A 25,466-nucleotide genomic window follows, 5' to 3' on the forward strand; every position below is an offset into this window, starting at 1 on the left:
TAAAAATTTGAATAAAAATAATGTGTCTATAAACTAACTGTCCAAAAATAGAGTAATATTTGATATCTTATGGAATATCAGTATGTGATAATAAGTAGCCATTAAAATTTAAATTATGTTCTATAAATTTAATAAGACTACAATAGCTGCCAATGTATTTTGTCTGGAACTAGGCAAATTGACTGTAGAGTTAAATTAGAAAATAGATAAGAATAACTCAGCAAAGCCTGAAAAATAATAAAAGCAACCAAGAATGATAAGTCCAGCTATTATTGAAACATATTTATAATGGCACAATAATTTAGAAATATGGAACTGATCCATAACCATAAGTACAAATGTAATTGAATAGTCCCAAGATATGGTGTAAAAGCACACATGGTGATTTATCATTTGACAGAACCACCAACCAGCATCTGAAGCCTGTTGGGTGAGGTTGAGCCTGTTTTAAATAGAATAGGAACAACTGGGTGAAAAAATGAAATTGGCTTTGTACTTCATAGTGTGCATTGAAATTAACTCCAAATGGATCAGTGATTTAAAAGTTTGAATCCTTCAATGTCATAGAAGACAGAGCTTGGCATGGAAACTCAAGCCTATAATATCATTACTTGGGAGGCTGAAGCAGAAGAACTTGCACAAGTTTGAGGCCAACCTGGACCACTATCATGAGTTCCAGGCCAGCCTGTACTACAGTGTAAGACCTTCTCTCAAAATATAAAATAAAAAATCTAGAGAGAAAATATAGATAATGTATTTATTCTCTGGGAGGAGAAACAACTTTCCCATGATTTATGGAAAGAAAAGTACAAATGTTTTAAGATTTTTCACACTCTTAAATGTAATATTCAGGAATCTCTCATTATCTCTCCATTTTGTTTGCAAACAAGAACATTCTGCTTTAGGCTCTTCTCTCTATTTCCATTCTCTTATTTCATTCACCTAACCCAGTCCCTTCGTTTTGATAACATTTTTTCTATTTCACTTTGGGAGAGTCAATCATGTTACTTCTCAGCTGTCTCCCTACTTTTATATATGGCTATTCCCTCTACTAGATCCTTTCTCTTCTCACACTTTCAGCTAAACATGGCCAACTATGGTCAAAACATTTAAATGGAAGGTATAAAAATAAAACAACTCATAGTGTTTAAGTTACATATCATTCTGAGTAGTGTGATGACGTCTATCACTGTCTAACTTCATTCCAGAATGCACATTATTCATCTTCTTGTCTAACATATCCACATATTAGTCCCTCAGGAGCCTTGGCTCTGAAATTAACTATTCAAGTGTCACAGTTCTGTGTTCAACTAACCCTTTTACTTGATAATGGCCCCAAAACACAGTACAGATGCTTAGAGCTTGGATATGTGAAAGAGAAGCCAAAATTTCCTTCCTTTTGTGGGCCCTCCTTGTTACCTAACCTCTCTGGGGCTGCAGATTATAGCATGGTTATCTTTTACTTTACAGCTAATATCCACTTATGATTGAATACATACTGTGTTTGTCTTTCTGAATCTGAGTTACCTCACTCAGAATGATGTTTTCTAGTTTCATTCATTTGCCTACAAATTTCATGATGTAATTGTTTTTTTTACTGCTAAATATTAGTATTCCATTGTGTATTGTTCCACATTTTCTCTACCCATTCTTAAGTGGAGGGCCATCTAGGTTGTTTCCAGGTTCTGGTTATTATGATGCCGCTATGAACATAGTTGAGCAAGTGTCCTTGTGGTGTGATTGAGCATCCTTTGGGTATATACCCAAGATTGGCATAGCTGGGTCTTGAGGTGGATAGATTTCCAATTTTCTGTAAAAGCCATATTGCTTTACCAAGTGGTTGTACAAGTTTACCCTCCCACCAGCAATGAAGGAGTATTCCCCTTACTCCACATCATCTCCAGCACAAGTTGCCATTAGTGTTTTGATTTTAGCTATTCTGACAGGTGTAAGAATCTGAGTTGTTTTGATTTGCATTTCCCTGATGGCTAATGATGTTGAACAATTCTTAAATGTCTTTTGGCCATTTGAGATTCTTCTGTTGAAAATTCTGTTTAGCTCTATACTCCATTTTTTAATTGGATTCTTTGGTAATTTAAAGTCTAGTTTCTTGATTTTTTTTATATATTTTGGAGATCAGCCATCTGTCAGATGTGAGATTGGTGAAGATCTTTTCCCATTCTGTAGTCTAACATTTTGTCTTATTGATAGTGTCCTCTGCCCTACAGAAGCTTTTCAGTTTCATGAGGTCCCTTTTATTAATTATCAATCTCAGTGTCTGTGCTATTAGTATTCTATTCAGGAAGTTTTCTTCTATGCCAATGTGTTTGAGGCTACTTCCCACTTTCTCTTCTACCAGGTTCAATGTAATTGGATATATGTTGAGGTCTTTGACCCACTTAGACTTGAGTTTGTGCATGGTGACAGATATGGATCTATTTGCAATCATCTGCATGCTGACATCCAGTTATGCCAGCATTATTTGTTGAAGATGCCCTCATTTTTCATTGTATATTTCTGGCTTCTTTATCAAAAATCAAATATCTACTGGTATGTGGATTTACCTCTGGGTCCCCAATTCGATTCAACCTATTTTTATGCCAATACCATACAGTTCTTATTACTAAAACTACTTAGTACAGTTTGAAATCAGGAATGGTGATACATTCAGAAGTTCCTTTATTGTACAGGATTTTATTTAGGACTTCTTTTTTTTCTCATATGAAGTTGAGTATTGTTCTTTCCAGGTCTATAACCTGCCTGGACTGAATCTACCAGGTTGAGCCGAATCCCCAGGGGAGTCTTTGCCCTGAAGGAGATGGGAATGGGGGGTGGGCTGGGGAGAGAAGGCAGGGGCGAGAGGGGGAGGACAGGGGAATCCATGGCTGATATGTAAAATTAAATTATAAAGTAAAATTATAAATAAATAAATCAAAATTGTGTTGGAATTTTGATGGGGATTACCTTGACTCTGTAGATTGCTTTTGATAAAATGGCCAGTTTTACTATGTTAATTCTACCAGTCCATGAGCATGGGTGATCTTTACATCTTCCAATATCTTCTCCAATTTCTTTGTGCAAAGACTTGAAGTTCTTATCATCCGGGTCATAGTTACCCCAAAATATTTTGTATTATTTGTGAAGGGAAATAGAAAGGAAACTGCTTGATAGGAAAGAAAAGGCTCTGAAAGACAAATTACTAAAAGGTCTTATTAATAAAAACCTGGAGCCAGATATTGGGATTAAATCTGAGAGATCAGAGGAATAGGACAAGCCATAGCCAACCTTACTTCACAGACACCTCAGTCTCCAAAGAGACCTACTTCCTGTATGCCGATGCCTATATGCCTTTCTGTTCTGCCAACTCACTTCCTCTCTCTACCCAGCTATAACACTTCCTGTCTGTCTGTCTAAACCTCCAGACCTCTATTAATGCTGGGATTAAAGGCATGTACCACTATCCCTGGCTCTGTTCCCAGTGTGACCTGAACTCACAGAGCTCTGAATGGATCTCTGCCTGACTTCTATGTTTAATATAGTAGCTGGTTTTTTCCTCTGATTCTCAGATAAGCTTTATTAGGGTACACAATATTTTCTAAGATACAATATATAACTACAAGGTTCCAAGTTGTAGCCAAACCCCAAGCTCAGAAAATTACTTTTCATTTCATAGTAGAGTCTCACTTTGAGCTTACACTGAGTCACCAAGGAGGAAAACATGTCTGTTTAGGTCTGTGGGCTCTGGTGAACAGCCCGGCCAAAACTCATTTTTGTTTGCACAATTACATAATCTATTGAGGCATAATAAAATGAAACAGAACAAAATTCCATACTCTAAGCTTGATCTAGTCCCCCAGTTAAAACAATTAGAAATTTGGATTAATTTGACAACTGTATAGTGTCAGTCCTGTCCAGCACCCACTACTGGACAAAGACCCATAACTTATAAAAATTATCTCATCATAGTCATGGAAACTCCACAAGGTATTAGAGCATAATCAGATGTTATGAAGAGGACAAAAAGAGAGATTCTCCACTTTATACCATGTCTCCAAATAAGAACAAGAATTGTAGTGGATATGACTTCAACACCCACAACATCACTGAGAGAAGTCAGAGCCTGAACCTCGCAGGACTAATGAGCATCAGAACATGAATGAAGCTGGATATTTGAATGTGGTGTGACAGTATAAGCCTACAATCCCTGTTACTTACAAGGGGTTTAGGACCTAGTATTCAAGGCTTGCCCAGTCAACATAGTAAATTTCACACCACTGTAATCCATACAGTAGACCTAATCTCAAAAAAGGAAAGAAAATAATAGAAAAAGATCTGTTTATTGGCATATTATATATGCCTTGATAGTTCTTCACAATCACTGATGTGAGGTTTTAAGGAGAACGGAAGTCCTGGAATTTGAGAAATGATAGAAATAAGGAGGCTTCAACTGAGAAGCTACACTTCAACTGGAATGTAGGTTTTTTTTTTTTTTTCAAAGTGCTCTTTGGTTCATCAGCAATGATAAAGCAAGTAATCCAGATTGATTTGGGTCACTGATCACAGGGAAAATGCCTATGTGCTTCAGGTTGTAAAAAGCCTGACTGCTAAAAACCTGGCAGGGTAGTTAGGATGGCTGTGGGGGAAAAGCACTGGCATTGTCAGAAATGAACAATGAGACTGGAAACCTGTGTCTGAACCTCTCTTCCTCATTTGTGAAACAAGGAAAATGTACTAAGTCAGTAATTTTCAAATACAATTGTCTTCCTTCTAAAATTCCTAATGAGTGTTTAGAACTGCAGGTAATACAAAAATCCTGCCTACACTGGTTTTTCTTATACATATGTATGTATGATTAAGTGTAAAATACAAATTAGACATAGCAAAAAAGTTAATAATAAATTAATAATAAATAGAACAAGTATAACAATAAATCTTAATAAAATTTATTTGAATGTGATCTATTTCTTAACAATATCTGGTTTTGGAAGCACACATTTTATTTATGTACCTTCCTATACCCATTTATCATTCTAAACACTGTAAATTAAATAAAATATTCTCTTTGTGACCTAGCGGTGATAGGAACTGTCAGATTACAAAATAGTAGCAGATCTTTGCCTATTTCTGTTTATCTCACCTCTTCCAACCTCTGGCTGTCACCTCTCTTGTCCTTTCCTGGTTATTTTAACCTCTGTGTAATAGGGACTAAAAGTATCAATCCCAGTATTCTGGAAATTAAGAGAAGACTCAGCACAAAGTAATCAAGCTCTCTGAAACATTCACATTCCAATAGCTCTTTTCCCTTTGACAGAGCTCTTTCTCAGGTCATAAGATGAGAAACCAGTGAATCTGTAAATCAACTCTTTTGGTCTGAATAGACTGGTGCAGGGGCCTGTGAACATCATTAACCACTGACACTCTATAAATCTCCAAGGCCTCTATGTTCATACTCACTGTGGCTGAGTCCCTTGTACCTCCACCTTGACTGGGGCCTTTTACTTCCTCTTGCCACACTTGGAACATTATACAGGCTATCACAGAGGCCAGCGACTGAGTGGCCAGTCTCAGGGAGGAATATTAACCAAGCAATTGCAAAGTTGGGGCTATTTACTCTTGGAGAAGTAACATAGAGCCTGGTATATAATGGAAGCTAGAAGGTGAAGGTTAGTTCTGGATCTCAGTAGGCAGTAGTGATCAGACTTGAAGAAGCCATTACAGACATATTGAAGTACTGGGCCTGCTTCTCAGTCCACTTGAAGTCCAGCTTCATATTCATCCTACCCAGGCAAGCTTTAGCCACTGCTTCATTAAGCTTCCTAGGCAGGAAGTGAACCCCAAAGAGTTATTTGTATGAATGGTTCCACAGCTCTCAATTTGTACCATAACTTAGTGTGGCCCTTGACACAAACCAGGTTAACCATCCAGCCCTCAGTCAGGTGATAATCTAGTGTTTATTCTTTAGGCATCAGTGGACCATCTGTGGCTTGATGTTTACCTTCAACATTATTCAACAAATGTTCAACAGTATCCTTGTTGAGCCACTTCATATCAATTTCCAAATCCAAGTGTCAAATATTTCACACAATGACACCATCCTTCATCTGTCCAAAGTGCTGTCCACAGTGAGTTCCAGGACAGTTGGGGTCACAGAGTGAGGCCCTGCCTCAAAAACAAAAACAAAAAACACAAAGTCCTGACCTAGTATGATATGAAGACAGCCTAGGGTGGGGACAAAGATGTTTTCCTTGCAAGCTTCATTCATGGTAGTCCCATCATTGTCTTCCATTGAAGCCCTCCTGTAGTACATTGATGGGATCAATCTCATTAATGATTACTTGAGCCTCAAAGCCTTTCAGGACCTGTACACAGACCTTGCCCACATTGCCATACCCTGATACCACTACCGTATTTTCTTTAATCAATGCATCTGTGGCCTGCTTAATACCATCTATGAGGGACACCAGGCATCCACAGAGGTTGGAAAACTTGCTATTGGTAATGAAAGCATTGACATTGATGGCAGACAATTTTGGCCATCATCTTGTAGAGGCTGTGACCCTGATTCTTGCTTCTCAGAGATGCCTTGGATGCCTAACAGAAGCTGTGGGTAATTGATGTGACTGAGGTTGGTAAGGTTACCACCATCATCCAGAATCATGTTGAAGAGTCTTTCCTTTAAAATGTAGTAGCTGCTCAATGCACCATAGGTTCTTTTTACCTGTTTCACCTTTCTAGTCATACACTGGAATGTCATCCTTGACTATCATGATCCTGAGTAGAGAAGATGTTGCATCTGGACCACCACAACTCATAAATCAGGGCCCACCAGTGTCTCAGTGATAACAACTCTTTCTACAATGATCTACAGGTTGCTAATAATGCAGCAGTTGCTTGGAAGTTGAATATGTCTCCCTTGTGCACATCTTATCTGGAATGACATTCTTGGCAATGTCCAGGACCTTTCACTCCCAGGCAAGCAGAATGGTCTCTGACTTTGTAGGGCAGTTTGTCAGACATACTGGCAGTGCTTCCTATCAGAATGATGCATTCAGGAGAAGCAAGCTGGGTGGTGTGGTACAGGCTCTTCAAATATATTATACTCTAGATCGATCTCAGCAACATCAACATATTTTTTCCTTTCCTTATTAAATCTGAAACTTTCTTATCCTTTCATTTAAATGAAGACCTTTATAACTTCTCTTTGGCATATTAAGATTGTTATTATCACTACACTTGTGCTTCCAGGATATAATTAGGTAAAATAAATGTTACCTGAATATGAACACTGATATTCCATGGAAGTTGATGTAATAGCCATGACTAATGGGCAAGCAGATTTTAGAGTATGGATATGCTGCACAAATGGATGACACATGTCTTTCATGGAAAAGTGCTGGACTTTCTTTACATTACTCAGAATGGTGTGGGATTTAAAACATAAACTATCTATTTCTGAGATTTTCCATTTGGTTATTTTAGACCCTGGTTAGCAGTAAATAGCTGAAATTCCAGAAAGGAAACTTTAAATAAAGGTGAATTCCTGTAGTATTACATGGAATATTCCACCCTATGGAGAACTTGAGACCAGAAGGGTCTCATGGCCTTGGAACTCCGCTTCCCACCTCTTCCACAGCAATAAGTCTGTTCTTCTATATTTATGGGAGCTACTATTTGCTAGTTTTCTTTGAAGGATTTTTAGCAGTGAAATAATGTTGGTGAGTGATGTCAATCTGTATGCTGTGAATATGTATTGCTCTGGTTGATTGATAAATAAAGCTGTTTGGCCAGTGGTAAGGCAGAATAAGGTTAGATGGGACATTCTAACTCAAGAGATAGGGGAGAAGAAAAGAGGGCTGAGGAGACACTGCCAGCTGTCAGGCAGCAGCATGTAATGGCACACAGGTAAAGCCACAAAACATGTGGTGACATATAGATTAACAGAAATGTGTTGAGTTTAAGTGTAAGAGCTTGTCAGTAGAATCTGTGAGCTAATGGCTGAGCAGTTTTAATTAATATAAGCCTGTGTATGTTTACTTGGGTCTGAGTGGTTGTGGACTCGGCAGGACACAGGAAAACTTCCAACTACAGAACCAGAAAAACTTCAGCTACAATTGGTGCCAAAACATTGGGCAAGAGTTTCCATCTAAAACCTGAGAAAGCTTTAAAAAAAAAGATTCTAAAATGGAGCAAAAAACAGCTTCCTAGTTGTCTCTCTCAGGCCAGCCTCAGCTTGCAGGCTTGAGATACTCTATGGCAGGTTCATGGCATGCAGGCTTGACCTGCAGCATGGGGGATTTCTGCTGCAGTACACAGAGGTATCTCCAAGCCTCACATTACAGTAAGTGGTGGATTTAGCCTTTGCTAGTACAGACAAAAAAAAAAGTTTCTGGGCTACATGATGCTTTGGTAGAAGTATAGACCCACTGACTCTCAGAGTTAGTGAACAGCATAGCTCCCAGTGCTGACAGTGAATTATCTCCACCATGTTGAAAAGCGAAGATGAGTGGAGTCAACAGCCAAGGCTGCTGCTTCAGTACTAACCACTGCAATTTAAAGCAATAGATTAACAATAAAGCAGATTCAGATGGAATAAGACTCTAAATGGTTTACAGTGTATGTAAAAATGTATGTAAGCTTGAAAGAGAAGAAAATGAATATAGACAGTTATATAAAGAAATAGAAAGTTTTAAAAAATAAAGTCTGTTAAGAGACAGTAAAATCAGTATAAAAATAAGCCATGTAAAGATGGAAATCATACAGAGAGTCTAGATTATATTGTCTTTGGCATTTTTAGCTGCAGAGAGACATTTGATTGTAAAAGCTGCTGAGTTAAATCAATATGTATATTTTAAAGGTATCTCGATTTCAAAATTTATGACTAAGGATACGTTGCTTTAGAAAAGAGGGTCTGCTTTTGTTTCCATGGAAGATGAGAACCTGTAGATTGCTTCCAGGTTAACATGGTTTGACCAGCCAAGACTCCCTGAAAGGTCTCCAATGACACCATGATGATCCAACATCAAATACTTCAAGGAAGATGAAGGGCACCAAAGACACTCTACATGGAGTTTATCTTCATCATGGCAAAAGTTAGCCATTTGGGCAAGAAGCTGTACTTGCCTGGACTGCTTGACAAAATATTGTATAAACTGAACATGCAGGACCCATAGGAAAGTGACCACTGAACTTTTCAAGGTGAGATGGTCCTTTGGGTTCTTGCTTCACAGAGGAAACTTCCAAATAGTCTACAGGACACAGGAAGAAGCATCTAAAAGACTCTAGACCTACTGGCTGAAGATAAATGCCCCAACATTACAGAAGAACTTTGGATGACTATCCAGGCAGGCAGCTGTCTCTGTCATTTCCAGAATTTTAGAAGTTGCTTACAATGCATTTCCTGTTTACTTGGGTAATGTTATATCCTTCTGGTGTCTTTAATGTAGTTTAAGACTAAATAGTTATAATTTTCATTGATTGTGATAAAAGATAATTAGATATGAAACTTTAGACTCACAAATATAGGATAGATAAAATATTTTCTTTAATTTTACAAAATACAAATAGACTAGATATTATAACTTCAATTCTTGCTTGATATATGTAATTTTACTAGGTAAAAGTTAAAACCTTGCTTTTGTTTAGAAAGAAAAGGGGAAGTGATGGGGAATGTCTTTCTGTATTCTGTGAAAATAAGTTGCTCTGATTGATTGATAAAGCTGTTTGGCCAATGGTAAGGCAGAATAGGATTAGGTGGGACATTCTAACTAGAGAGGAGGAAGGAGAAAGGCAGAACAGGGAAGATGCTGCCAGCTGCCACCATGAGAAGCAAGATGTAAAGATATCAGTAAGTCACAAGCCACGTGGCAAAGTATAGATTTATAGAAATGGGTTAATTTAAGATGTAAGATCTAGCAAGAAGCTCAAGCCAATAGGCCATACTGTTTGTAATTAATATAAGCGTCTATGTATTCATTTGGGTCTGAACAGGTGCAGGACCTCAAGACTGTGGTAGCCAGGTGGACACAGGAAAACTTTCAGCTACATAATGTTGTACAATCACTTAACTAAACCTAAAGTAGGAATTAACAAGAGAACATTGCACTTAAGCTGTACCAGCTGAACCACATCAGCCATAGAGAGGGGTAATGATCTGTTAGCTGCTCCACTCTGAACTGTGTGAGAATCCACAAAAAGGGTACTCATGAAAGAAGTAAAGAGTTGTCTCACAACCAAGTCAGTTTGGGCTGTGCGGGCAACAGGAAGGTGAAGCTAGGGAGATGAGGTGGCAGAGGAAGTAGCAAAAGGAATCAACAGAAGCAGACTACTAGATGTCTGAGGTAGACTGAAGGCAAATATGAGATACATAACTGGCACAGCACCAACCCATCTGCTTTCTCCGCTCCATGGAAGAATGTCCTGTTTCTGTAACCTGAACATTCATTCCTAGGTCTGAAAGCAGATTTACAAATATAAAATTCATCATTATAATCATTATAATGATGAAATACTTAAAGGGTTACAAACTCAACGCACAAAGAGTCAAAGACCTTTCTTAAATGAAAGTCTATTGGTCACATAACAAACTCACTTTTCACAGGGGTCCACACACTAAGGTCCCTATAGAAAGTTGTCTCTCAGTTTGCAGTTAGCTATCATCAGGTGAGGAGAATTTGGAAATTGGCAATATATTTTTCTAGTATGAGAAAGTAACATCTGTTTATCAGTTCAAATTCCTGAGCTACCATTTGCTTTGTTCAATATTATTTTTCAATTCTGTCTGCTTCTAATAGAGACATAAATACTCGGTGCTGAAAACTGAATTCAGAGGATAATTACTGGATTAGTATTAAGTTGCAGTTATAGTAATTTAATGATTTCAATTACTTTGACTTTCTCTTTGACAAGGATGACTGAAACAAATTGAAATTGGAACTGATAGGTCATGTAGAGGTAAGATTATTGGACAGCATTTTAGATGGAAATATTCAGTCCCAAATATGCCTCATTAGAATCACAGACACAAAGTACTGCCAATCTTTCCTTATAGAAAGGAGGTTGGCACATCTTGTCTCAGTCAATAACACTCATTGTATTCTTCTAATTTCCAACAAAATGCTATGTAGGAAACAATTGATCATTATCCAATACAATAGTGTTTCAACAGCTGCTTCCAAGATGATAGATTGGATAAAGCAATCCTAATTCAAACTCTGGCTTCTTTCAAGATTCAGATAAGAAACATGTGCATTCTCTAGGTCTCCAAGACCTACCTCTTGCTCACAGTATGCTCTTCCCAAAATGCTTCCATGTGGAATATATGAAGTTCCTCCCTCCATTTGTTACAAATCCTAAACAAAAAAAACAAAAAAAAAACCAAACCCCCTCAAAAAATAAAAGGAAAAAACTCCCACAATGCAGGGAAAACCATATTATTCAAAGAGGAAAAGGAAGTTATATTTTCAGCATTAGTAGAGTATCTCTGTTTACAGACCCACATGGCTTCCATGGTTGTAATCAACTCTGACAAGGTTCTGAGTATTTCTAGGATCCAATTATTCTCAATCAGGAATAATTTGGCTCCTTAAGGGACACATTTTCAAATCTTTGGAGTTATTTTCTGTTTTTAAAACTTGGGAATGCTACAAAGATGTAGTACATACATAGAGGCTAAGGATGCTGTTAAGCGTGGTACAGTCAGTGTACAGTATGGCCACCATGACAAAGAATAATCTAGTCCAAAATGCCATTAGTGTTAAAGTTAAGGAGTCCCACCTAACCCAATTCAGGCTTGATACATTATTTGTCAACGATATTTAGCCATACTAAATATAGAAACCCATAATTGATTTCTTTGTGTTACATAGTTGAATCTAAAACTACAGCATGGTAGAAGAGCAAACGGTTAGCAGAGGCTGGTAAAGTAGGGCGACTTTAGATTTAACCTTAATGGAAGAGCTGTTATGTACTAACTCCCCTTTAATTTGAAGAACAATCTGTTAGAACTGTTTGTTTAAAGAAACACAACCTGAGACCAAGTGAAGTTTAGCCATATGACCATGTTTCTCCAGATGAGTAAGTAACAAACAGGTGTTCATTACCAGAACTCTACCATCCAATGACATTTGAAAAACATAAGGTGGTATATGACTCATGGCCATCACACACAAATGGAAATGACAAACCTAGAATTAAGATTCCACTTACCAATTTTGTGTTCTTTCCCTTGACAAAAAAAAAACAACAACAACAACAACAAAAAAAAAAAACTATATTTGTTTGCTTGCTTGCTTGCTTGTTTGATATGGGGGTCTCATTATGTAAGCCAGGCTGGCCTGGAACTTTCTATAAAGAAAACTCAACCTCTACCTTACAATCTTACTGTCTTAGCTTCCCAGATTTTGAGTTTATAGGTATAAACCACCATACCTGCTCTCAGCGTGCTTTTGTATATAATAGTTTGTATATTGTCTTTGTTCAGAAGATGCCCTTAAAGCACCTAACATCACTTTGCCTTCATGGAAGGAAAGCAGATAGTGCCCAGGATCCTTCTCAAACATGATCAGCCAACAACTCCAGGTTCTAAAAGTATGAAAGCCTATTGTTCAAGGCACAAGAATAGTTGGGAAATAACTTACTCCTCAGTTCTCCTTTAGGGTCAGTTTGAAGTACTCTCTGAAGCATCACTTGAAATGATACTCTGACTTGTCCTACTTTCCCAAGTCCCTCACCATCTTCCCTTGAGTGCACTTCCATAAGAATGACAAATACACAAACACTTTCTGGGTCAGCTTTGAGGCATTGCAACCCAATAGATAACTTTTGACTTAGTTTGGTGGTTTATACTGATTGCCAGTTTGAGAGGATCTAGAAATCACCCTGGAGACAAATCTCTGTGAATGTCTGGGAGGCATTTTTAAAGATTAGGTTAATTGTCAGACTAAATAAAAAGGAGAAATTGAGCCAAGTACCAGCATTTATCACTCTTTGCTTCCTGAGTTTGGATGCAATGTGAGCATCTTCATGGCCATGACATCATACCTTCCCTGTGTGTGACCTGAAACTGTAAGCCAAAGCAAACCCTTCCTTCCTTAAATTGCTTTTGCCAGATATTTTGTCATATGTGGGAGTCCATGAAGGTTTTTTAGTGAGATCTGAGCTTGCTTTACACAGCAGGGCTGCATTAGGGGATGGCTTGACCACATTCATGGTCACGAGGTATCTGGGATAGTCTGTACTTGGCTGTGCTTGGGGGGGGAGGTCTTTGTCCCACTCCTTGGTATTCCTTTAAAAGCCCTTTAGTAGAGACAGAAGGGGCAGGTGGGTTTTGACCCAGTCCTTCCTGAGGCCATCCTGTGTTTTCTATTCATCTCTCTCCTCTACATTTCTATCTACATATTCCTCATTTCTCCCTGCTCAAGAGGACCCTGAGGTGGAAAAAGAGAGGGATGGTTTCCCTCAGTCATACAAATGAGACAAGTAATTAACCAAGATGTTAGGATGTTTAACAGAAGAAAATGACATTTAATTGGACTTTTGAAGATGCTATAAAGTGAATAAATGTCCTTCAAAATTAGGATGTAAACAAAGTGATAGTACTAACAAGTTGGCCTTTAAGATAATGGTTGGAACTTGAGTCTGTCTCTCTGTCTCTGTCTCTCTGTCTCTGTCTCTCTCTCTCTCTCTCTCTCTCTCTCTCTCTCTCTCTCTCTCGTGTGTGTGTGTGTGTGTGTGTGTGTGTGTGTAGGGGAGTTTTCTTGGCTACTTTTTTTGACTGCTATAAAGAGATATTATGACAAAGGCAACTTATAGAAGGGAGAGACTTGGGGGGGGATGTTTACAGTTTCACTGAGTCCATGACCATTATGTCAGGGAACATGGCAGCAAGCAGAGAGCTTACATGTTCAGATAATAACCACAAGACAGAAAGAGAGCCAACTGTAATGACACTCCAAGTGACATACCTTCTCTGACATAGCTACACCGCCTAATCCTTTGCAAACAGGTCCACCAACTAGAAACCAAACATACAAACATATGAGCCTATGGGGACCATTCTCATTCAAACTTCCACATTGATCCTCCCTCCCTGCATCTCTCTGTATATATATATATATATATATATATATATATATATATATATATATATATATATATATATATATGTGTGTGTGTGTGTATGTATGTGTGTTTGTGTGTGTGTGTATATATATATATATATATATATATATATATATATATATATATATTATAATTCCAGTCTGTCCATGTACTTGAAATCCTCCTGCTTCAGCTTCTTGAGAAATGGGATTATAGAAACATACTCGTCTGCCCAGCTGTGGAGCTAGGTGCTCTTCTCTTGCTAGTAGGAATGAGGGTCTTATAATGGTGCCACACAGTATCACTTAGCTTGTCTTTCAACTTTCTGCTGTATGAGGGTTAAATATGAAGACCTCCACTAGAAACAAAATTCTGGTACCTTGATCATGAACTTCCCAGCCTTCAGGCCTGTGAGAAAATAAATTTCTGTTATATATGTATAATCTTGTGTATTTTGTTGCACCAGCACAAAAAGCACAAAACAAACTATGTCAATTGATTGGGAAGACTTGGAAAGATTTAGAAGGAAGAGGGGAATCAATGACAGTGGCAAGTAAGGTCAGAGAAATAGGATAAGACTAACTAAGGAGTGTTGATATATTCTATGAGCAATAAGTATTATTAATGATTTTTTCAGTAAAGGAGAACATTCTTCATGATGTTGAATCAGCTACATCACATTAATAATCCTTACCTGATACTAAACATAATTTATTGGACATTTCCCAAGTTCATTACTTAGTAATGGGGGACTTGCAAGTACAGCACAGTGTAATAGAAGAAAATGAAAAATCCTTAGGTGTTGATTACTTTCTGCATACAAGAGAGTTTTGTGCTTTAGAAATATAAGAATAGATCAAATGACTATCAATCAAGATTATAGCCAACCATAAAAGGGATTTTTGCTTCCTGGTGGCTAGGGCCACTTATTTTATATAAAAAAATTATTTCTGTAACAAGCAAATTTTTTACCATGAAACAAAACTACTTAATATCTCAGAAAAATATCTTTTTGTTTTATTATTAAATATTATCTATGACTTCTTAGCATGTATCTTATTTAGGGTTTCTTCTCCTGCAAAGAGACACCATGATCCTGGCAACTCTTATAAAGGAAAACATTTAATTGGGATGGCTTATAGTTCAGAGGTTTAGTCCATTATCATCATGGTGGGACATGGTGGCATGCAGGCACACATGATGCTGGAGAGGTATCTGAGAGTCCTACATCTTGCAGGCAATAGGAAGTGAACTAAGTGACACTTGAGCAAAAGAGACCTCAAAGCCCTCTCCAACAAAACCACATCTACTACAACAAGGCTATACCTCCCATTAGTGCTACTCTCTTTGGGGGACATTTTCTTTCAAACCACCACACTATGTATTGACAACTAAATAAATTATTTAAAAGTTTATAGTAAACTTAAATATTGTCCTAAGTTTCTTCTCTAGTTGTTTTGATAAAATACCCTGACCAAAGCAACTTAGAGGAAGAAGGGCTTATTTTAGCTAACAACTACAGATTGCAGTCCATCATTATGGACAAATGAAGTTATTAGGAGCTAGTCACATTCAGAGCACAGAGTGAGAATAAACAGATGCAGAACTCCTTGTTCTCAGCATACTATCTATAGTTTCACAACTAGACCAGGATCCCCTGCCTAAGGAATGGTACATCCCACAATAGGCTGTTTCTTCCCATAACAATTAAGATAATCATAGCAATCTCCCACAGACATGCACACAGCACAAATTGATCTAAGCAATATCAAATTGAAAGTCTGTTCCTAGGTGATATTAAAAAGTAATCATCATAAACATCAAAACAGTTTTATGGGTTTTGCCTCCATTATATGTGTACATGTGACTAGAAAGGAGTTTCCTACAATGTTAAATCCTAGTTTCAGCCCTAAAGAGCAAGTTATTAATGATAGTCAATTAGAAATTCTGTTTTTTTAATTGTTTAAAGTGTTCAAAAAGAAATTATCTTAAAATGAAGAACATAGAAGTCTTGGTCTATACTTAATGGATATTATTGTAATTCAACTTTAAATTGTCAAAACATTTTTATTTTAAAGAGCTGTATAATAATTACTTTATACTTTTCATGCCAAAGGAATCATTGAAATTATTCATCAATGTATTGACTTTCTATACAAAAGCAATCATAGGTAGGATATAAACTAATGGATATGCTGTGTCCAAATCAAACTTTATGGACACTAATGACTGATTTTCATTGTATTATTACACAACACTAATTATTTTTTATTTCTAAAATTGTTTAAAAGAGTAAAAAGAATTCTTATGTAACACATATAGCATACAAAACAGATAGCAAGAAGCATATGACTTGAGAATCTGGTGTCTAAATGGGCTGAATAATAGTCTATTGGTGCAGATAATTTATTCAAGAAGTGGATTAAGAAAGGAAGAGTAAGTAAAGGAGTCTGAGATAGAGGAAGGCATGATGTGTAAAGAAGAAGAGATAACAGAAGAGAAAGAGAAGGAGGAAAAGATAGAATGCAGGGAAGACAGTAACTGGTATGTTACTTGAGTAGGGGAAACTGGTAGCATGTGTCTCTGTGATGTGCTTCTGAAGGAAGAGAAGCTAGTGTTATTACCTATCAAGTATAGTCCCCTTCCTTCAGGTGGCCCTAGAGTTGCTTATAGATCATAGTCTGACTAGTCCAACAATGGCTGTATCCCAATGTAAAGTCCAAGAATCCAGTAGTTGTTCAGTCCACAAGGCTTGTCTTCAATATATGTTGAAATCCTGAAAAAGTAGGCTATTATACCAGTGAAGAAATGAACTTGTCAGCCACAGTGAGGCAAAGCAGGTAAAAAGTGAAACCTTCATTCTTCCATGTCCTTTATGTAGGCTTCCAAAAGAAGGTGTGGCCCATATTAAAGGTGGATCTTCCTATTTAAACAGATCTGGACTTAGAGTGGATCTTTCTACTTCAAATTATCTCCCATTAAGAAAAACCCCTCGGAGGCAGAGCCAGGCAGATCCTTGTGAATTTGTGGCCAGCCTGGTCTATAGAATGAGATCTAGGACAGGCACCAAAACTACACAGAGAAACCCTGTCTCAAAAAAAAGAAAAGAAAAAGGAAGAAAGAAAAGAAAAGAAAAATCCCTCACAGATGTACTCAGCTGCTTGGGTTTTAGTTAATTCCATATGTAGTCAAATTAACAACCAAGAATAGCTATCACACATACCTATAAGGAATTAAAACCCCATGTATATTGAGAAAACATTAAAGCATGAAAGTGAAGCATAGTTGTCACAGTTTGAATAGGAATGACCTCCATAAGCTCATATATGTCAATGCTTGGTCATTACCAGGTGTGGCCTTGTTAGTAGAAATATGTCACTGGGGATAGCCTTTGGGGATTCAAAAGCCCAAACCAGGCCAGGGCCTCTCTCTGCACACCTAAACATCCAGGAGAAAGCCAATATCCTAAGGGTCTTTAACCAACTGGCCACATATCAGGAATAGGATATTGGTCATGAATTAAAAAAGAAAACCCTAAAACCAAAACTTGCAACTACCAGTATGAGTGGACCAATACAGTATGCTCTTGAGAAATACTAAGTATAAATGAGTATGGTTTTAAAATGAGATCACCAAATGAGATCTTATTGAAGAAAGAGAACTCTTCCTCAATAGGAAATATTACAAAAGAGCAGTAGGAAATGAATAGTGAACGACTGTTAATTTTTTGCCCATGCTTATTAACCTTTATAGTAAAACAGCACTCATCAAACCTTTAGATATACTCTTGAGACATTCCATCAAAGCCCAATGGCTACTTTTGACTGGATTTTAGCCCTTGAAATGATACTGGAGCCTCTTAACTATGGTCAGTATATGTAAATTTTTGGGCCCTGGACTGGTTCAGAGGTGTGGTGGTTTGAATGGAGGACTTATATTGCTTACAAACTGTATGGCCATGGCAGGCTTCTTGTTATCTAGTTCTTCTATCTTAACTTAATCCATTTTTATTAGTCTATACTTTGTCACTTGGTTTGTGACTTACCTGTACCTTACATCTTCCCTGTCATGGTGGTGGCTGGCAGCATCTCTCTGCCCCAGCCTTCCACTCCCAGAATTCTCTTCTCTCTTGTCCCACCTATACTTCCTGCCTGTCCACTGGCCAAACAGCATTTTATTTATACAGATCAATATCCACAGCACCCATAGGCTCATGTATTTGAACACTTGGTCTCCAGTTGGTGGTGCTGTTTGGGGAGGCTTATGAGGTGTGACCTTGCTGGAGGAAGTACATCCCTGGGGGCAAGCTCTGAGATTGCATAGTCTTGGCCTACTCCCAACTTGCTTGCTCTTCGTATCATGTTTGTGGTTGAGGCTGAGATCAGCTTCCTGCTCTGGTCACTAAGGCTGCTGTTATGCCTCCTCACCAAGATGTCCTTCTCGAACCATAAACCCAAATAAGCACTGGATTCTCTAATTCCCCTGGGTTATTATGCTTTATCACCACAAGAGAAAAGTAAATAATACCAAAATTGATACCATGGAGTGGGGTATTGGCTGTGAAGAACCCGACCATGCTGATTTTGAAGGAATGAGGAAGACTTTGGAACTTTGGATTAGAAAACTCATTTGAATATTGTAAGCAGAGCATGTAGGAGTCTGGAAGATGACAGTGCTGACAGCAATGGGAAAAGTAGCAGTTTCAGAGGGAAACGATACTAGTAACTGGGTTACAGGCCACTCCTGGTATATTTTGGCCAAAAAAAAAAAAAGACTGCTTCTCATTCATGTCCCAAGAACTGGACTGAGGTTAAATGAAAAGGTAATAAACTAGCTTCTTTATGGAGGAAATTTCAAGTCAGCATAACATGGACCCTGTGGTGAGGGTATAATTGATAATGCCTATGCAAGTCTCCACTGAAAAGAAGCAGAGAAGCCTAAGATATATGGTTTGGAGAAAAAAGGGAGCACTAGGAAATTTAACACTGCAGCCAAGGTCTGTGCTTCAAGACAGACTGTACATATTAAAGAGGTTAGTTAAGGAGAGGCCTCCTGCTCTGCACTGGAACAGGGGAAGGGTGCTCTCAGTACAAGACCCTATACAGCTTAACTTCCAACCTGTGAAAAGAGAACCTGAAGAGTTATCTGTCCCTACAAAGCAACTGAATCAAAAGCTGCTGCTCCTATGATTCAAGGTAGGGCAGGATCCATCCCAATCTGGCAATTGAATCTGGCAGTGTCTTCCATGTAGCACTTGCTTTAGAAGCATGGAGGATACAAGAGCAAAGGGGTCATGGATTCTTCCTCCATGGTTTAAGAAAGTCACTGAGGCCAGGCAGTGTGTGCTGGGGCGTCCAGGCATAATGGCCTCAAGGAGACAGGAAGTACTAAGAGGCCACTGCAGGAAGCAGTGAGAATGAAGCCTTATTTGCATTTCTAGCAAGCTCCTGGGGATTATCCATACAGCTAATTGGGGATCATACTTAAAGTATGAAGGAAGTAAACTTCATGATCCCTATCTAGTATATAAGCATCTGTAGTTGAAACTGGGCAGAGCTCCAATCACTGTGTTGTGAAAAAACTTAGGTATGAAAAAAAAAAAACACCTCATATGCTTAAATGTTTCACCTCAAGGCACAGATCAAAATCAAAGATTTTTCTGTAATCATGCCTTTTAAAAATCATGCTTCTCTCCTATAGCAACATGAATGGTGTATCAAAACTCTAATTCGGACTTTGAGTCTGATCAAACCTGAATTTGCTTGCAGAATTACACTATCAGCTGAATTCATGGCACTTTCCAGGCGCTTGACATGAGGGAAGGCAGGTGACCCCGACAGAGTGCAATCACAATATTTGAAGCACTCTTATGGTTCTTGTAAGTTTCCAGATCTCTTTGAAAGTACCTCCCATGGAATTTCATGGGACTGCAAAGTAAGATGTCCTTTTTTTGCTTTAAGGAAATTATTTCCTGGCTGAATTGTGCCTTGTTGTTAAAGTTCGTGATTCATATCCTACCAATTATTATCACTAGGCTAATTGCCATAATCAGAGCCTAGTTTACTATGGGAAAAGACTGAGTAAGAAATCAAACTAGGGAACTGAAGACACATACAAAAGAAGAACTATCAGAATTCATTAAATTATGTGGGCAAATGTTAAGTGTATACTTTTGGGGAAAGAGTGAACATGCTAACACAAAAGGAAGACTATATAAAAGAAGACAAGAAAAAAATTACAAAAATAAAACCCCAAAAAATGTACTCTAGGAATGCTTGAGCATAACTATAGTGAAATACATCCTGGATTGCTGTCACACTTGTCGGTATTACCATGAATTCCACAGCTATAATGACAAGGGATACAAACATGCTGAGTTAGCAAACATGTCTGTATCAGTATTAGTTTTCCACTGTTACTGCAACAAGTTATGGAAACGCTGTGGCTCTGTAAAAGCAATGTGACCCTATGCTCTAGCATTGCTGAAAGCCAGAAGGATGCAATAGGTTTCACTAAGCTGAAATGGAGGCAGAGGCAGGGCTGTGATGCTTTCAAGAGCCTCCCTTGCTCCCCCCCCCCAATTTCCTCAGTTCTTGCCCCTTTCCCCATCCTTAAATTCAGCATTCATATCACTCTAGCATTTTTTTCTGTTCTCACATCTCTGACTCTCCAGCCTCCTTATTAAGATCCTGGTGATGACTGTGGGTCCCAAAAAATAATCCAAGATAATCTCACAATCCTTAATTTAATCACATCATCAAAGTCCCTTTTGCCTTGTCAGTCAGCATCATAATCACGGATCCCGGAGATTAGGATTATAATTAACTGTTGAGGTTTCTGACCTTACACAGTCTATTGAGAATAGATTACTCTTTTCTCTGAAACTTTTGACCTCTACTTATAACATCTGCTATAGAAATTCTACCATTTTCCTAGACATAGAGAACATCATCAATTTCATCTGTAAACCGTCCCACCCATGTTGGCATGTTATTCTTGGATCTTTACCAAGGGTTTAAAGCTTTCATCATAAAAAATACTCCTAAATCAATATATTCCTCTTGATGCAATCTTTTAGTTTCTACCCCCTTTGTCTATCCAGTACCCTAAATCCAAAAGCATATATCTCTTCTAGAGTTTGACAGAATTTCTTGGCTAGATATGGCAGCAGCTTTGAGACATGATTCTCATTGAGACATATCCTGTTTTTCTCTTGGAAAGCCAATGTTTCTCTGGCAGGCTTTATCTGCTACAGGAGATAACTGCACCATCACAATCTGGACAATCCTGTGGCTACACCATGTCATAGACTATTTGACCTTTACCTTCCTAGTGATGAGGTCCTGATTGGCAACAAGATGGTGGGTGTGGTTATTTGTATGTGAAATGTCCTTCACAATATCATGTGTTTGAATACTTGATCTCTATCTGGTGATATTGTTCTAGGAGATTGTGGAACCTTTAGGAGGTGGAGTCTCACTGGAGGAATTTGGTCACTATGAGTAGGTATTGAAGTTTATAGTCCAGCCCAACTTCTTGTCCTAATTCTGCTTCCTCTTCTGCCCAAATCTTGGCAAGCAGCCTTCTGCTGCTTCCTCTGCAGCAGAGACCTGCCCTTTCCACCACATCTCCTATGCCCTGAACTAACCCTTCCTCCCTTAAGGTATCACTTGCCCATTATTTGGTCAACAATGAGAAAAGTTACAGATGTGGTAGATTATCCCATTTTAGGTCATGTGTCTCCACACCACTCCTGGCATACAACCTCTTGGTTGTGAGAGTACTCTGTAAGGAATCCATGTCTGGAAACAATAAGAAGTTCACTGTAACAGTCTTAAAGCAATGCCTTCAGCTGAGCCTAGATAGAGAGCTCTGAAACTCAAATTGCACTCTAAGTTGTCTTATATTGAGCCAAAGAGGCTGGGGTCTTCATACACAACAACTTAAGTGATATAAGTGTAAATGATATAGAGATGTGACATGCTGTGTCAGCCAAGAGTAGTTTCAAAATCAAAAAGAAAACCAAATAAATAAAAAAAAAAAACAACCTGCCAAGAGCTTCCAGCTGCTAGCACAAAGTTGGTGGAGAAGCTGGTGTTTCAATTTGGAAGAGAAACCTTCATGACCCATATAGCAGAATTTTCAACTAACATGATGGAAATATGCTGAAGAAGTACCTTGCTCCAGCACTTTGGATGTGTAGCCTTTTCCTGATCTCCATTTTGCTATATGACATCTTGGATCCTTACCTAAAGGTGGTGAGGTCTGGCCCTTCTTCTTATCATCTATGACCAAGAATAGAAGGTGACAAATGAAAAAAACTTCTGAAAATGAAATAACAATTTTTTGTTTTATTGAAAATAGCTTTTTTGCCTCTCATAATATATCCTGATTATGATTTCCTCTCTCTCTACTCCTCTTAGTTCCTTCTCAACCCCGTCTCTACCCCTATCTGGATCCACCCCCTTTCTCTCACTAGAAATTAAACAGGCTTCTAAGGGATAATGATATGATATGATATGATATGATATGATATGATATGATATGATATGATATGATAAACCAAAACTTAATATGTAAAAATGGGACAAAGCAAACAAAAGGAAAAGAGGCCAAGAAAAGGCACATGAAACATAAATAAACACAGAGACCCACTCATTCACACACTTAGAAATTCCATAAAAACACTAAGCTAGAGGCCATAATATATACATAAATTACCTGTATAAAATTAAAAATTAAATTAAATTAAAAATAAAAAGGGGAAAGCCATGACATGACATTATGAGACAAGGAACCTGCAAAGACGCTGTTGAGTTCTTTTTTCTTGGCCATCTACTGTTGGCACATGCAGCCTGCCCTTAAAAGTAATTTGTTTCCCCAGTGAGATTTCCTTAGAGAAAACTAAATTTTTACTTGCAAATGGTTATCAATTGAAGATAGCTTCTGGATTAGGAATGGGGACATATGTCCACTTCTTACATCCCTAGGACCCCATCTGGTGTAGGCCCATGCTATTTTAAAACCCCTATTTGTGCTATTGCATATTCTACTTAGTCTTTTTTTGTTCTGACAAGTAAATAAGGTGAGGAAAACTACCTAAAAGGAAGCTTTCTGTGTGGCTGATGAGTAGGAAAAAGGAGGTTGGACTTAAATTCTCTAAACAGTCGCAGCAACAAAATTTCTAAATGGTCTTCTTCACTATTTTGAAGTTCATTTCAACCAGAAGACACTATAGTATCAGCTTTGTCCTTGATGCCACATCCAGAGTGCCAAGTTCTCCAGGCTTTTAACTGGATGGATTTGTCAAAAATCTAATAACATATTTAATAGGTCACTGAATTAGAGTTCAGTAAGTCAAATGATGTAAGCTATCAGCACACAAAAGTGTGCTAGTGAAGAAAATGGGTCAAAGGCAAAATGGAAATCAGAACTTTGAGGAAAATCAAGTTTTGTTCATGTCTTTGGAGAACAAACCATTAGAGAACCCAGATGAATAGATATGATAAGTGGGGAGACCTCCATTTTTCTCAGAACTTAAAGTCTTTTCTCATTAATGATCTTAAAGCCTCATTCTGTGCTTGTCATGCCTATGAAAAGACATTTAAAATATACTGAAGCAGAAAAGGATACAAATAATAAGTGAAATAAGCCAAGCAAAGAAAGATAAATGCCACACTGATGAGGTTGTATGGACTCTAAATAAGTCAGAGTCAGAAACAGAGATGATAATGGTTACCAAGTAGAGGAAGATGAAGAGGGGTCAGGAGAAAAATAACACAATGAGCAAATAGTCCAATGTTTCAGCTTGTCAGGAAGAATAAGATAAACTGATTCACTGCATAAAATGGGGACAATAGGTAACATGCAACATATTTTGGAGCTGCCAAAGAATAGACTTTAAATGTTTTCATCATAAATAATTAATACTGTGTTAATTAGCTTAATCTTGTAATTTTAAGATGTATACAAATATCAAAACATCACATTATACCCATAGAACAATATAATTATTACTTTTTAATACATAAAAATCATCTAAATCTATATTATAAATCAAAATTTAAAAGTATGCCAGTTTTCTAATTGCAAATGGTTTTCTTCTTTTGGCAATTTCATGAAGTATCGGTTTTGATACTTTCATATAATATATTCTGATTAGAGTCACTTATTATTCTCTCTCATCTCCCTTTACCTCTTGCTGACCTCCTTCTTTCCAAGCAATCTCCAGCTTGCTTTCATGTCTTTTCATTAATGAACTCAGTATAAATAACAGAAAGGAAAAGGTGAATGAAACTTTACATGAGAAACCAAGAAGTAGTTTAGTTCAAAATGACATACTAACCAAGTATGCTCCCAAATTCTGCATATGCTCTCTATACTCCCACATCTAGTTAGGAGGACACATACCCAAAAAAACAACAACAACATGACAACACAAAAATAGTAATAAAACCAAGTTTATTTAAAAAAATACTAGAAAATTAACAAACCTAAGAAAACCAAGATCTAGTAAGAGAACAACAGAAACAGAACTGGAGAGGTGTATGCTTAAAATGAAACAACAATGTATGCAGGCAATAATAGGTAGAAAGAAAAGATGATGTATGAGCACAGTGTATCCAAGGGAAGTCCTGAATGAAGTCATTGAGCTGGAACTACATTCTATGTAGTTGGACATATGGTCCATATGTACTGAGAATGCCAGTATTACAGAAAAGATATAACCAAGAAAATTGGGTGAAATATTTGTTACTAGAAGAATGACAAGACAAAAGAAACTAAATATGAGGTTGATTATTAGAACCCAAATTTTGTAGGAGGAGCCCCAAGATAATGAGACCCAGCCTCTGAGGGCAAGGCTCTGCCCAGCTTGTACAAGAATTTTTAAGAAACTCAATGAAGCCACTTCTGGAAATATGACAATCCTAGACCAACTGCCATTGTCAGAGTGAGTGAAGAACCACGACTGCAATACCGATGACAGGAACAGAGGTGGGCAGAAAGGAACCAGTCCCTTTTCCTTCAAAATGGCATCTCCCTCTAGTGCCCCCTACTGGCAGAGCCATCAACCGGCAAAGACTGACTAAGTCCCTGCCTTATGTGACAAAAAAACACTGTCCACTCTTGTTTTCTTATTTTTGGCAACTTCACACAAGTATGCAATGTGGCTTTTGGCAAATCATATTAATTATTTTGATAAAATTTACCCAATACTCACCTGTCTCCCTCTATCTCCTATTGAATCCCTTCTTTCCTAAACATGACTATTTAAGTTTCAAATTTAAACACAGGAAAATCAAATGAAAGAAAAATTTTAGTCCTTCATCTGCACTAGACACACTAGGAATTCCAAATGTAGGGGACAG

The 25,466-nt window shown here is 37.7% G+C and overlaps 1 pseudogene; it reads right to left on the reverse strand.

Moving 5' to 3' along the window:
• Positions 1-5,603: 5,603 nt before the first annotated feature.
• LOC118574646 lies at positions 5,604-7,017 on the reverse strand (annotated as a pseudogene).
• Between the last annotated feature and the right edge of the window lie 18,449 nt (positions 7,018-25,466).

This window comes from Onychomys torridus, chromosome X, assembly GCF_903995425.1.
Source record: "Onychomys torridus chromosome X, mOncTor1.1, whole genome shotgun sequence".
NCBI classification, from domain to species: domain Eukaryota; kingdom Metazoa; phylum Chordata; class Mammalia; order Rodentia; family Cricetidae; genus Onychomys; species Onychomys torridus.